Raw genomic sequence first — 12,659 nt, 5'->3', positions numbered from 1 at the left:
ACACCTCAGACATCTCAGGTTTTATGAATACAAATCACATTTTGATTTTCCTGCCCAGTCTTGTTCTTTCGGCCATCCTTCCATCCTACCACCATCCACCTAGCTGTGAAGAGGGGAGTGCCCGCTGTCCAGGCAGAGTCGGGGCTCAGAGGAATGGTATCATGGCAGTCACAGGAACTTGTAATTGGCAAAGTGATTGGAAAACAGCAAATCACGGCGCAGTGTGAGGCCTACCTGGTTTCTAAGGAGGCTTCCACCCTTTTGATCTGAGGCATTCATAATCAGGTGGGCAAAGCCAGGGAGGGTGTGAGGATCTGAGGGAGATTCTTGAACTATTTAAACGCAAGAAGTGCTTGAAAATATGCTTGCTTATGACTCTCAAGTTGTGCCCAGCACTTTGGAAGATGGTTTCAGATTTAGAATGCAGCTGTGATTCTCAAGTCAGGGGGAGAATGTTGGTTCCATGTTGCTTTCTCTGTGGTAAACGAGTCGTTATGTAGGATTAAATTGGACATTCGTTCTTTTGTCTAAATGTTCATGACTTAATAAGTTTGTCTTTGTGGTAAGAGCCAAAAATGAGTGGTAACATGAAATAAAATTTGGTGTAATTTATCTCTAGACTGGCGGCTCAAAAAGTACATTTTTTACATTAAAGATGTCCTGTGGCAATATTTGCTTAAATGACAGAGTCTACTAGTGCAGGACCTGCGTGTTCAGACACTCTGAGAAACAGACCCATCCCTTGCTTCCACGTCTATGAAAGACTCTCCCGCACTGCTTAGTGAAGACTCTTCATTCACATCTAAAGTCTTCCGGAGACCCTCTCAGGAATTCAAAGAGAAAACCTTCTGAAGGCATTGGTACGTCAGCAAGGGTGTGGGAATTGGGAGGCTGGTGTCCGGTCCCACTCTGTCCCTGGCTGGCTACGCAACAGTGAGCACAGACCCTGTGGTCCACTTGCCCCGCTGTGTTTCCTGGTTTCTCAGATCCAATTGTGCACAGAAAACACAGAGAGGCCGTACAGTGTGCTTGGTTAAGAGCTTGGGTCCAGACTGCCTGGACTCAAATCTGTGCTCTGCCACTTCCTAGTGGTATGCCTTGGGGCAAATTACTGCCTTTTTTCTCACCAGTAAGATGGAGTAATGATGGTTTCTATGTCATAGAATATTTGTGAGGATTAACGGAATTCATATACCTGAAAAACCCCTTCTAAGCACTTTATCATTTTTTGCTAATATTGCTCATTGCAGCTTTGTTTGTAACAGGAAAACCTGGATGTAACCTAAATGCCCATCACTAGCAGACCAGCTACACAGACTGTCAAACAAAGAATGAGGTCAATCTCTCTATGATCTTACTGAAGATCTCCAATCGAAAAAAAAAAACTAGGCAGAGAGCAGGGAAGATCCTGTTCTCTGGTGTGGGAGTTCATTTTTAAAAGGCACAGATAGATTGAATTCTGTGAGTATGTGCACTGCAATTTCTGAAAGGTCATATAGAAAAAGCTCAACAGTAGTTATAACTCAGGAAACTTGGGGGCAGAGCAGATTAAGAGGGACTTAATTTTCAATTTATGCTGTTGAATTTGTTACCATATGTATGAATGTATTTTTCAAGAAATCAGGTAGTTAAAACCAAAACCAATAATGCTTTCTATGTCTGCTCCAGATCATTTTGAGAAGTGAATGTAAGATGATGAATCTAAAAGCATTTTTAGGGGTGTGCCTGGTGGCTCAGTTGGTTAAGTGTTCTACTCCTGATTTCAGCGCAGGTCATGATCTCACGGTTTGTTAGTTTGAGCCCTGAGTTGGGCTCCACACTGAGAGTGCAGAGCCTGCTAGAGATTCTTTCTCTCCCTGCCCTTCCCCTGCTTGTGCTTGCTCTCTCTCAAAAATAGATAAACATTTAAAAAAAAGCATTTTTAAAAACTGTAAAATGCTCTGTCAGTGGAATGCATCATTAAAACGAGAGTGTTTGCCTGCGAAAATCTAGAAGTCCTGAATGTACATAGTTGCTGAAATAAATAAATGTGGCTCTAGAGTATTTGCATACTGATTAATGGTAACTTTAACAATAGTATTAGCCACACTGTTGACTATTGACAGAAAGAAGCACTGGGATATGAACATGAGTATTAGAGTTGTATTAGTAGCAAATCAAAGCTTGTCTTCTAGAAATCAACATTTTTTTTCCATTTAAATAAAGGGCAATGGTCCCTCCCCAAGAGTTTTTGCTTTGGAGTCCTCATTATTTTGCAGCTTTGGAAAAAAAATCCAATACTAAAATTTCCAGTGTTTTAAATATTTTTTCCTTCCTTTGAAGAGGTATACCTAATTAAAATTTTCCAAATTAAATCTCCTGCATCCTTCATTAGATACTCTGTCAGTGAAAAAGATTTTTCTAAATGAACACTTTAAAAAGACTGAACTCCATAAGACATTAAAGAGCAGGCTAATTTCAAAGGTAAAGATTATATAAGTATTTTGATATTGGGTTCAGAGAAGAGAAAGTGAGGACAAAGTCTCTCCTCTTCCTCATTTCTTACAAACAGGGAAATTTAGAATCAGCCTTAAGGAAATGGAGTTCCTGCCTTGTGGCTCAATTCTGAAGAAAGAGGTCCTAGAAGTGTGTAAAAATTTCGATTCCATGCCGCACACACCAGAGCGATCCTTGAGACTTGCCTGCTGCAGGGACTGTGAGCCTAGATACCAGCTACAAGTTACCTGCTCTCTGGGCACAGCAACCTGAGGAGCTCAGCCTCCACACATGGCCTACAACGCCAAACCCCAATGGGCTGCAGGTCCATACACAATTCTGCACATTGGCTCTCTCAGCTTCTTTTGCTCTTTCCCTGCCCTTCTAGTTTCTGGTTTCTAAGCTCCCCCTGGGGCCCCTGACAGATCGGTTTCCATCTCTGCAGTCATAGCCCTTCCTCCTGGGAAGCCGCAGCGCAGCTCTGTGTCCACTGCTGGCTCTAACCATCTGTCCAGTTTCGAGCCTCAGAGCGCCACTTGGGGACGTGTAGTTCCGCCTCTTTCCTACTGCTTGTGTCCTGGACAAGGATACAAGGATGGCTTCCCCATCTTCCTCCCCGCTCCCAACCCTCTAATCTGGGTTGCAAAGAGCTGCTTTCCCTCAGCAGGGGATTGTGCCTGTCATCCTGATTTCTCTGGTTGTCTGGAGACAAAATACAGACATGTTGACAGTGCATCCACTCTTTCCTGTTTCTCTCAGAAAGGCCCTCTTCCAAGCGCTGGCAGCTGGATGCAGTGACCCTGGCCGCTCAGCTGCTCTGGGCAGCTTTTCACCTCTTCTCTCTGCCTAGGTTCTAACCATTTTTGCTTGCTGGGTTGCATGTCATCTCTCAACCAATTTGGAAACAAAGATTCAGATACTTGCGGTAAATTTATAAAGCACTTGTTTTTCCAGTGACACATAAATTCAACCACTTGACTCCTGTCAGGGTTTAGGAAAGGCAGCTATAAGAGAGGAGAGCCCTTAGATGATGCTCTATTTCTAGGCACAGATACCTCCCTGGAGATTCACAGGAACGAATGTCTTAGGCCACATTGCCTTAATGGCCAAGAATGGACACACACACACACACAAAATCTCTGCCCTGGAATAACAGCTGGCCATTGAGCTCTGATTTTGACTGGGGTTCCCCCCCACCCTTTTTTACCATACCCCTCAACCACCACCCTGTATCCCCAATTCTGAGCAGACACTCCTGCAGCCTGGGTAGTGGGGAAGGACACTCCCCACGAGCAGGGACAGGCAATAGCTGATGGAAGTCTAAAGCTGAGTCACTTTGTCTACTTTCGGGATGAAACTTGTCAGTTATAAAAATGTATAACAAAGTTCATATTTAGGTTTTGTGGTCATTGTGATAATAACAGCTACTACTATATAGTGCCCTCTGCCTATCAGATACTGTCTTAGGTACCTTAAGTAAGTTACCTAAGTTAAGTTAATAAGTCATTTATTTAATCATTATAATAACCCTTTGACGTGGTTGGTTTCATTATCATACTTATTGTACAGCTGAGGAAACAAAAACTTGGAAAGGTTAAGCAACTCACCTAGGATTACACATTCAGTAAGTTACCCAAGCATAGGTCAAATCAGAGCAATCTGCTCTAGAGCCTATGGCTAACCACCACGCTGCACCACCTTTCCCAGGGGTGGCTGGTTGAGGGATCCCTAAGGTTCCCAATCTATGTTTTATAGGATAAGACACGAGCAGTTTGGAGGCAAAGAAAGCTACCCCAGCTTTATGAAGGATTGATGACCACAAGAACCCAAAGTGTGGAAGCGTTGAGATGAAGCTTGTTTTGATCTGAAAATGAAATGAAATGGAGGGAAACCAGGAAACACTGAGTAGGGAAGGAAGATGACAAGAAAGAAAACAAAGAAAAGGATAATTAAACTACATTCATTTATTTGTTTAGATAATTAATGAGTGTCTCCTATGCATTAGGCAATGTGCTAGACACTGGAAACCATTAGCTAGCAAAAGAAAAAAAAAAGACAAAATCTTTGACATTGGGGAACTTGTTCAATGGGGGAGAGTGACCTTCATCACATAAACCTCATATGTAAGTTTCAAACGCTAACTCGTATTCAGTGCTGTGCAGAGGGCTTAATATCATGTACCAGGAGACTTTGCCTAGCTGCCTTCTGGTTAAGATGTGGAGGGCAGAGGTTTAACATATCACCTCTATCAGGAAAAAGGCATATTGATTCGGTATTCTTGACTGAATGGATCTTGCACACATAATGGTCATCTTAGTTTTTCATTAGAGGAGGGTTTCGTTTTTTAATTTTTAAAATGTTTATTTATTTTTGAGAGAGAGAGTGAGCGAGTGAGCAGGGTGGAGGCAGAGAGTGGGGAAGGACAGAGAGAGAGGAAAACACGGAATCCGAAGCAGATCCAGGCTCTGAGCTCTCAGCACAGAGCCCAATACTGGGCTCAAACTCACAGACTGGACTGTGAGATCTGACCTGAGCCGAAGTCAGATGCTTAACCAATTGAGCCACTCAGGCGCCCTTCATTAGAGGAGGTTTGAAAATGAACCGTTATGAGTGTGATTTTTGCTCATAAACTACCTCCAACCTGTTCTAAACTTCATTTGGTTCTGTGCACCTTTCCCTAAGTCACTGTGCCTCTAAATCACTATTAATTCCTCTTCCATATCAATTTCTCATTGGGCAGTTGCCCACTGATGGATTCATTTGTCTGTGATTCTGCTGTTATTCCCTCAGTTTAGCAAAAACATCTGAGAGCCAATTGGCTAACTTTAATTTCCCCTCAGTGTTCTGTTTATTCCTAGGTTACCTGAACCAAAATGCTGTAATAGTCTTCATCGTTTATTAGACTTACTTTCTTTTTGGCATATCTTTTTTTTTTAATGGTTAGAGTGTTCACTAAAATCTTTTGTAAAGTGTTACTACATATTACATATATAAAGTGTGATTTATTATATTTTAATATATGGATAGAAAAATTACATGTATATCTATTAAAATTTTTAATGTTTTATTGATTTAAAATTTTTAATGTATTTTTTCTTTTATAGTTTATTGTGAAGTTGGTTTCCATATAACACCCAGTGCTCATCCCAACAAGTGCCCTCCTCCATTACCACCACCTCTTTCCCCCCCCCCCCTCAACCCTCAGTTCGTTTTCAGTATTCAATAATCTCTCAGGTTTTGCATCCCTCTCTCTCCCCAACTCTCTTTCCCCCTTCCCCTCCCCCTGGTCCTCCATTGGGTTTCTCCTGTTAGACCTATGAGTGCAAACATATGGTGTCTGTCCTTCTCCGCCTGACTTATTTCGCTTAGCATGACACCCTCGAGGTCCATCCACTTTGCTACAAATGGCCAGATTTCATTCTTTCTCATTGCCATATAATACTCCATTGTAAAAATAAACCATATCTTCTTGATCCATTCAACAGTTGATGGACATTTAGGCTCTTTCTATGATTTGGCTATTGTTGACCATGCTGCTATGAACATTGGAGTACATGTGCCCCTATGCATCAGCACTCCTGTATCCCTTGGGTAAATCCTTAGTAGCGCTATTGCTGGGTCATAGGGGAGTTCTACTGTTAATTTTTTGAGGAACCTCCACACTGTTTTCCAGGGGGCCTGCACCAGTTTGCATTCTCACCAACAGTGTAGGAGGGTGCCTGTTTCTCCACATCCTGGCCCTTGGCATTATCTTTTACCACATAAGGAATGTATAGTTTCTTACTGAGAGAAAAGTATACAGTAAATCTTGTTTCTTCCATTATCCCTTCACTTCCATAACATCAAAAGTTAGAACACTTAAGGGGTGCCTGGGTAGCTCAGTTGCTGAAATGCCTGACATTGGCTCAGGTCATGATCTTTCAGTTTGTGAGTTCAAGCCCCGTGTCGGGTTCTGTGCTGACAGCTCAGAGCCTGTAGCCTACTTTGGATTCTGTGTCTCCCCCTCTTTCTGCCTCTCTGCCTCTCACACTCTGTTTTTCTCTCTCTCAAAAATAAACATTAAAAATTTTTTTTTAAGTTACAACACTTAAAATAAAAATATGACGATGTAGAACAACTAATTGTATACCAGTCCAGAATAACTTATGTCTTAGGTAACAAGGATTTTATTAGAGGCAATATTGATTTTCAAAAAATTTTTTTGCATGTCCAAAAAATCTGATTAGCTGATAGTGCTTTAGCCATTAGGAGTTATATTTAGTTAAAAATTTAGTTGAATGATTATTATTTTTACCACTGCTATGCTGTAAATACTCTTCACCAAGAATATTCTTCATGTCGACATTGAGTGGAGTCTAACGTGGTGGGTCATTGCCACCTGACAGGGACTTCTTGTGTTAGAATTTTGGAATTTATGACCTCCATATGCATGAACAGATACCAGGGGAAAAACACATATACTCAAAACATATTCCCATTTCCCACCTTCTTATTAAAACTACAACACACAACCAGGGCATAAAAATAGACAGCAGAGGTTGAGGGTCGGTATTTAGTGTTTCCTTTCAGAACACACTGGAAATTCTGGTAAGACCCCTTCAAGTAACCCAGCTTCCTCTCCAAGACATTGTAGGACATCAAATGCCTAGTTTTCAAAGGGATGTGTCTTCCTCATTTTGAAAATGTTTCCCACCTGGAGAGGGGCTGTGAGACTCTTTCTAGAATATCCTGTTCTAGGAACTTGAAAAGGATCTTGGCTGACTGTCCTGACCCCTTTCAACCTGAGCTTTCACTTCCAGTAATTGCCCAGCCTGCTGGCACTGTCTCCCAGGAATAGTCTTGTAGGAAGTTTACTATCAAGAATGTCAAGTGGAAACTACTGTTTAGCTAGAAAATGGTACTTTTCAAAGGTTGTAAGTCAAAGTGAGTGACACATATTCTGTCATTTATTCAGGCAATATCAACTGAGCAGCACCATTCGAGGTCCTGGCCTGGGCATACAGTGGTGAGCAAACAGGCCCTGGGCTCTATCCTGCTAAAGCACACTACCTACCAGGGGAGAGAGAGATTGCTCAAAACAATTTCACAAATTACAGCTGTGAGATGTGCTGAGTGAATAGGTATGCAGCCAGGAAAGTAAAAGTGGGTCAGGTGGGTTCTTGGTGAGCTGAGACTTGAAGGACATCACCCTTCTTATGCTTTGCATTGGGCTGACTCCTGCTGGTGTCCATGCAGTGGGCTCTGGCACATGGACACCTACTAGGTGGGGCTTTCATGAGAAGTAACTAATATGGAGGCCAGTACAGAGCCTTTGTTCAGCATTTGGCAGATGATATGTGGTCCACTCTTATATCTTCTGGAACCAAAGCCTGGGCTCTCAAAATAAGAGGGATATTCTTACAAATGTTTCTCTGCAGCATTTAAATTATTGCAGTAAGAGATCTGAATAAGAAGTCCAAGAAATATTACACTTAAAGCATCTTAACCACATCATCTCATCTGGTCCTCATGCCAGCCTTGGAGGTAGACATTCTTTTTATCATCCCCATTTATAGGTGGGGAAGGAGACAGGTTTATGTTTCAGCTATTCATCCCTTTATCTCCCCTATCATAACACTTAATCCACCCTATTGTCATGACTTCTTTGATGTCAGAAGACCTTAAGCTTTATGAAGGCATCTATTATCACCACTATGTCCCAAGCACTGAGCAAGTGTCAGTACATAAAAATAATTATTTGTTGAGAGAATGAATAAGTGAATGAATGGTTACAAAGAAAAGCTGTGTTCTGGAGGAAGAAAAAGACATTGAACTAATTTTCCAGTGGGATGTAACTAAACAAGACTACTTTGTCCCAGATGGGCTGGAATTCAAGGCAACAATAAATATAAGAGCCAACCCAATTTTTCACATGCCTGAACTGAAAATCTGTAAGACGTGTGAAAACACACAACCCTCCTCTTAAGCCTTTCCTGCAAAATTACTACTTCCACCTTTGACTGTTGTTAGCCCAGCTGCCAAGAACCCATGAGAACCCCCTCCCTCACTTCACTTTCCTGCCCTGCCTCACATCAGCATGGTCTCTGCATCTACCTGTTTTACATGTGAGAGCTGAAACCAGAAGTCCTGTGTGGCTGTGTTAGAAACGTGACTTCATCAGGACAGAAGTACAGGTGACTTCAGATTCGCCATGCTGTGCACTGTGCCCCTTTACACATCCCTCCTCCTTTCTCTGTCAACTGCCCTCACCCTTTCAAAACCTGGGTGCTGTGTTAGAATCCAATACCCAGTTTGTTACAGCGTTCTCCCTTGGGTTTTCCACGGGCAGGGGAAAGACATTCAGGCAGAAGAATGTAGCAAATAGGAAGACCGCAGGGGTCATTTGGTTATACCAGTTAGCCTGGGGGATGGGTATCTCTGAGTTTCACACTGAATCTGGCATTCGCTATTCTAGGCTTTGCCCCTGGATCCAAATCAGAGCGCTGGTAACTTGAGAGCTGGACGCTGACCAGCTCAGCTTGTGGCCGGCGGTGCAGTTACCCCAGCTGTTACACCACCCCCTCTGTTGTCACTATTCTGGGGGGTTGAGTTTCCCGCCTAACAACTGTTCAAAGAACTTCATTCGAGTAAATTGTATGAAACTATTTTACAGGGGCTAAGGCAGAGAGGACGTGGGGGTAGGCCTGGGCATGATGGGCTCCACGGTGCAGTAAGACTCGGTGAGGTGAGAGCTCCATGCCCCATTCGGAGCCCCCAAACATTGTTTTTTAAAATGTTTTATTTATTTTTGAGAGAGAGAGAGCGAGCGAGCAGGGGAGGGTCAGAGAGAGAGGGAGACACAGAATCTGAATTCAGGCTCTAGGCTCTGAGCACAGACCTGATGCAAAGTCGGATGCTTAACTGACTGAGCCACCTAGGCGCCCCAATATTGTTTTTATTTGAATGGGAGAGTTGTCAGGATAAGGCTAATGAAGCAAGAGACCCACATGTACTATGTACTATGAATACCTAGGGAAGAAAAGCTGAGGGTCAGTACACAGGGGGTCTTGAAAGGGAAAAATAGTAAAATGAAAATACGAGTTTTTAAAGTTCATTTTCTCCAGCTTATTCACTATAAAAAATTAACTTGCATTAGAAGCCATGAAAATGCCATAAGAGTATTTATAAATACAGTTTCAGTGATACTGAACTTCTGAACAGACCAAGAGTAAGAAAAGTCATTTCTAGTCTCACTTCTGGTATTTAACTACGTGTATAACTTTAGGTAAATCACTTCTCTCTTTTAAACCTATATTTCCTCATTTGCAAAATGATGGGGCTGGGTTGGATAATTTCTGGGGTGCTCTTTGCACGTAAAAGAATTCTCTGGCTCACTGAAATATTGTAAATATCTTTTAAAAAAGCCAGTATACACTGTTGTTTTCAGTGATGTGAAATTAGCCTCTGAGATCTCACTTAGAAGGAATTTATTAAGCCAGAAACCAGTAAGCGGCAATTTCTGTGAAATGATCAGTAACTAAATTTAAATTACATTAAAAAAAGGAAAAAGCCCAATCCCCTTGGAATATGTCTGAGAATGTTGAATTGCACTAAGTATTTCAACATGACATACTCAGTGGTAATATTAAATATTATAATATTAAAAAGAGAGATGACTCTAGCAGCGTTAACTGCACCACAAAGAAAATACAAAACAATACAACTCGTGTTATTAGTCATTGTGGGGCTCAGTTGCTGCCTCCTGCCATTGCAAAGCACATGAGGCCAGGTAAAAAACATCTGCTTCAAACCCTATGAGAAGAATTAAGGCAATTGGAATGTCGAAAATACTATCTCCAGGACTCAGGACTTTTATATATAATTTTATATAAAAGAGTATTTCTCAAGTGAGGCCCCTGGTGTGTCTGTCTCAGAACCCCTGCAGTGTGGAAGTGCATACCCTCAGGCCCCACTCAGACCTATGGAATTAGAACTCTAGAAGCCAGGTGTTTTAACAAGCATCCCTATGCAAGAAAAGACTTAAGAACTAAAGGTCTAGAAACGTACTTGGGGGATAAAACCTCCTTTATAGACAAGACCACAATGGCTCTCAGAAGGAAAAGAATCTTTCAGGTCCTTACAAATAAGAAAAGATGCTTTGTGTTCATTTATCGGCACCCAGTTAGGAAGATGTGTTAGATCCCTTTCTTAGAATGAAAAGGGGCACAGGCCTGGGCATCTGTGATGAACTTGGCGTGGTAGAAGCAGCAAAGTGTAGTGTTATGAGCACCGGCTTGCGAGCTGGACATGCCTGGTCTTGACTCTTATTTCTGTTTAACTCCCGGCAAGAATGCAAGCTAGAACACTGGTGCAAGCACTTCATTTTGTCACAGCTGTATATCCCAGCACTGCATGATAGGATCTCGAGAAATACTTACTAATGTTTGTATTAATTCCCTGTTGCTCCTGTAACTAATTACCTCAAACTTAGTATATTAAACAATGCAATTTATGCTCTTACTTTTCTAGAGGTCAGAAGTGTAAAATGGGTCGTCAGGACTGCATCCTTTTTGGAGGTTCCAAGGGAGAATCTATTTCCTTGCTTGTCCAGCTGCTAGAGGCCACCCGCAGTCCTTAGCTCACAGCCCCATCCTCCACCTTCAAAGCCCACAGTATGGTATCCTCAAATCTCTCCCTCTCTGATCTCTGATTTGGTTGTCACATCTCCTTTTCCTACTTTGGCCTCCTGCTTCCCTCTTATCAAGACCCTTATGATGACATTGGACCCACCTGGACAACTCAGGACAATCCCCATCTCAATAGCCTTTATCTAATCATACCTGCAAGGCTCCTTTTGCTAGGTAAGGTGGCATAGTCTCAGGTTCTGGGAATTAGGACGGAGGCATCTATTAGCGGAGGCTATTGCTCTGTCTACTCCAATATTGTCAAACAAAAGTTCCTTAGCTTCTCTATCCTTTGGGGAGCACTTTGGCTCAGTTGGTTAAGCCTTTGACTCCTGATGTTGACTCAGGTCATGATCTTACGGTTCATAGGTTTGAGCCCCATGTCAGGCTCTGGGCTGCCAGCATGGAGACTGCTTGGGATTCTGCCTCTCCCATCTGCTCCTCCCCTGACTCACGTGTGTTTGTTTACTCTCTCTCTCTCTAATTTAATTAATTAAAAAAATTTTAACTTCTCTAACCCTTGGGGTTCTCCTCTATAAAATGGAGTTTTCTATAAAGGGTTAAATGGAGTAATGACTATAAACATACAATAAAGGTAAGATATTATTATACCTTCTAATTATTTGAGAATAAATTGGTTATCAAAATTGACTTAAATACACTAAACATTTATTTCCTTCTTGCTAGTACTTCATTACTAGGGATAAAAATTTAAATTCACAGGACCTCGAAAACTTTTAAGGTTCTCCTTTATCAGTTAGGGTTTAGTCCAGGAAACAGAACAACTTTAGGTATTTTATTGTTTTTTTAATATTTATTTATTTTTTGGAGAGAGAGAGAGAGAGAGAGCGAGCGAGCGAGCAAGCATAAATGGGGGAGGGGGAGACATAGAATCTGAAGCAATCTCCAGACTCTGAGCTGTCAGCACAATGCGGGGCTCAAAGTCAAGGACCATAAGATCATAACCTGAACCGAAGTCTGATGCTCAACCAACTGATCCACCCAGGTGTCCCAACTTTAGGTATTTTAAATAGAAAAAAATACACAGCATTAGATAATTCTAAAACCATTGGACAGAAAAGTAGGGATCAGCTGTGGCCACTGACAATACTGAGTTTAAGAATACATGGCTATAGAGGTAATCTAGGGACCAAGAAGCCACCACTGTAGTGAACACTGCATCTTCACCCTGTAAAACCTTTCTACCCTCGTAAAGCTTGAGACTAGACATTGGAAGTCTGAGTCCAGCCACCACCTGCCACTTGACGCTCTGAGACCTTGTTTGTCAGTAGAACAGTCACAGGAAGATGTTCTGGGCTTCATTCCCATAATCTAAGTCAAATGTAAGTGCATCCCATTGCCAGAACCCATGTGACATCCAGAACTCTGGCATTAAGGGAATCTGGAAAATGTAGATTTTACTGTATCAGCCTCTCTGTGCAAGAAAGCACAGAGAATGAGACTGAATGGATGCTGATCTACATCAGCCATACTCAAGCCAGCCCCTCTCTAGCACCTTCT

The sequence above is a fragment of the Suricata suricatta genome, chromosome 6 (genome assembly GCF_006229205.1).
Source record: "Suricata suricatta isolate VVHF042 chromosome 6, meerkat_22Aug2017_6uvM2_HiC, whole genome shotgun sequence".
Classification (NCBI taxonomy): Eukaryota; Metazoa; Chordata; class Mammalia; order Carnivora; family Herpestidae; genus Suricata; species Suricata suricatta.
The sequence above is the reverse complement of the archived record's forward strand: the minus strand, read 5'-3'. Positions refer to the sequence as shown.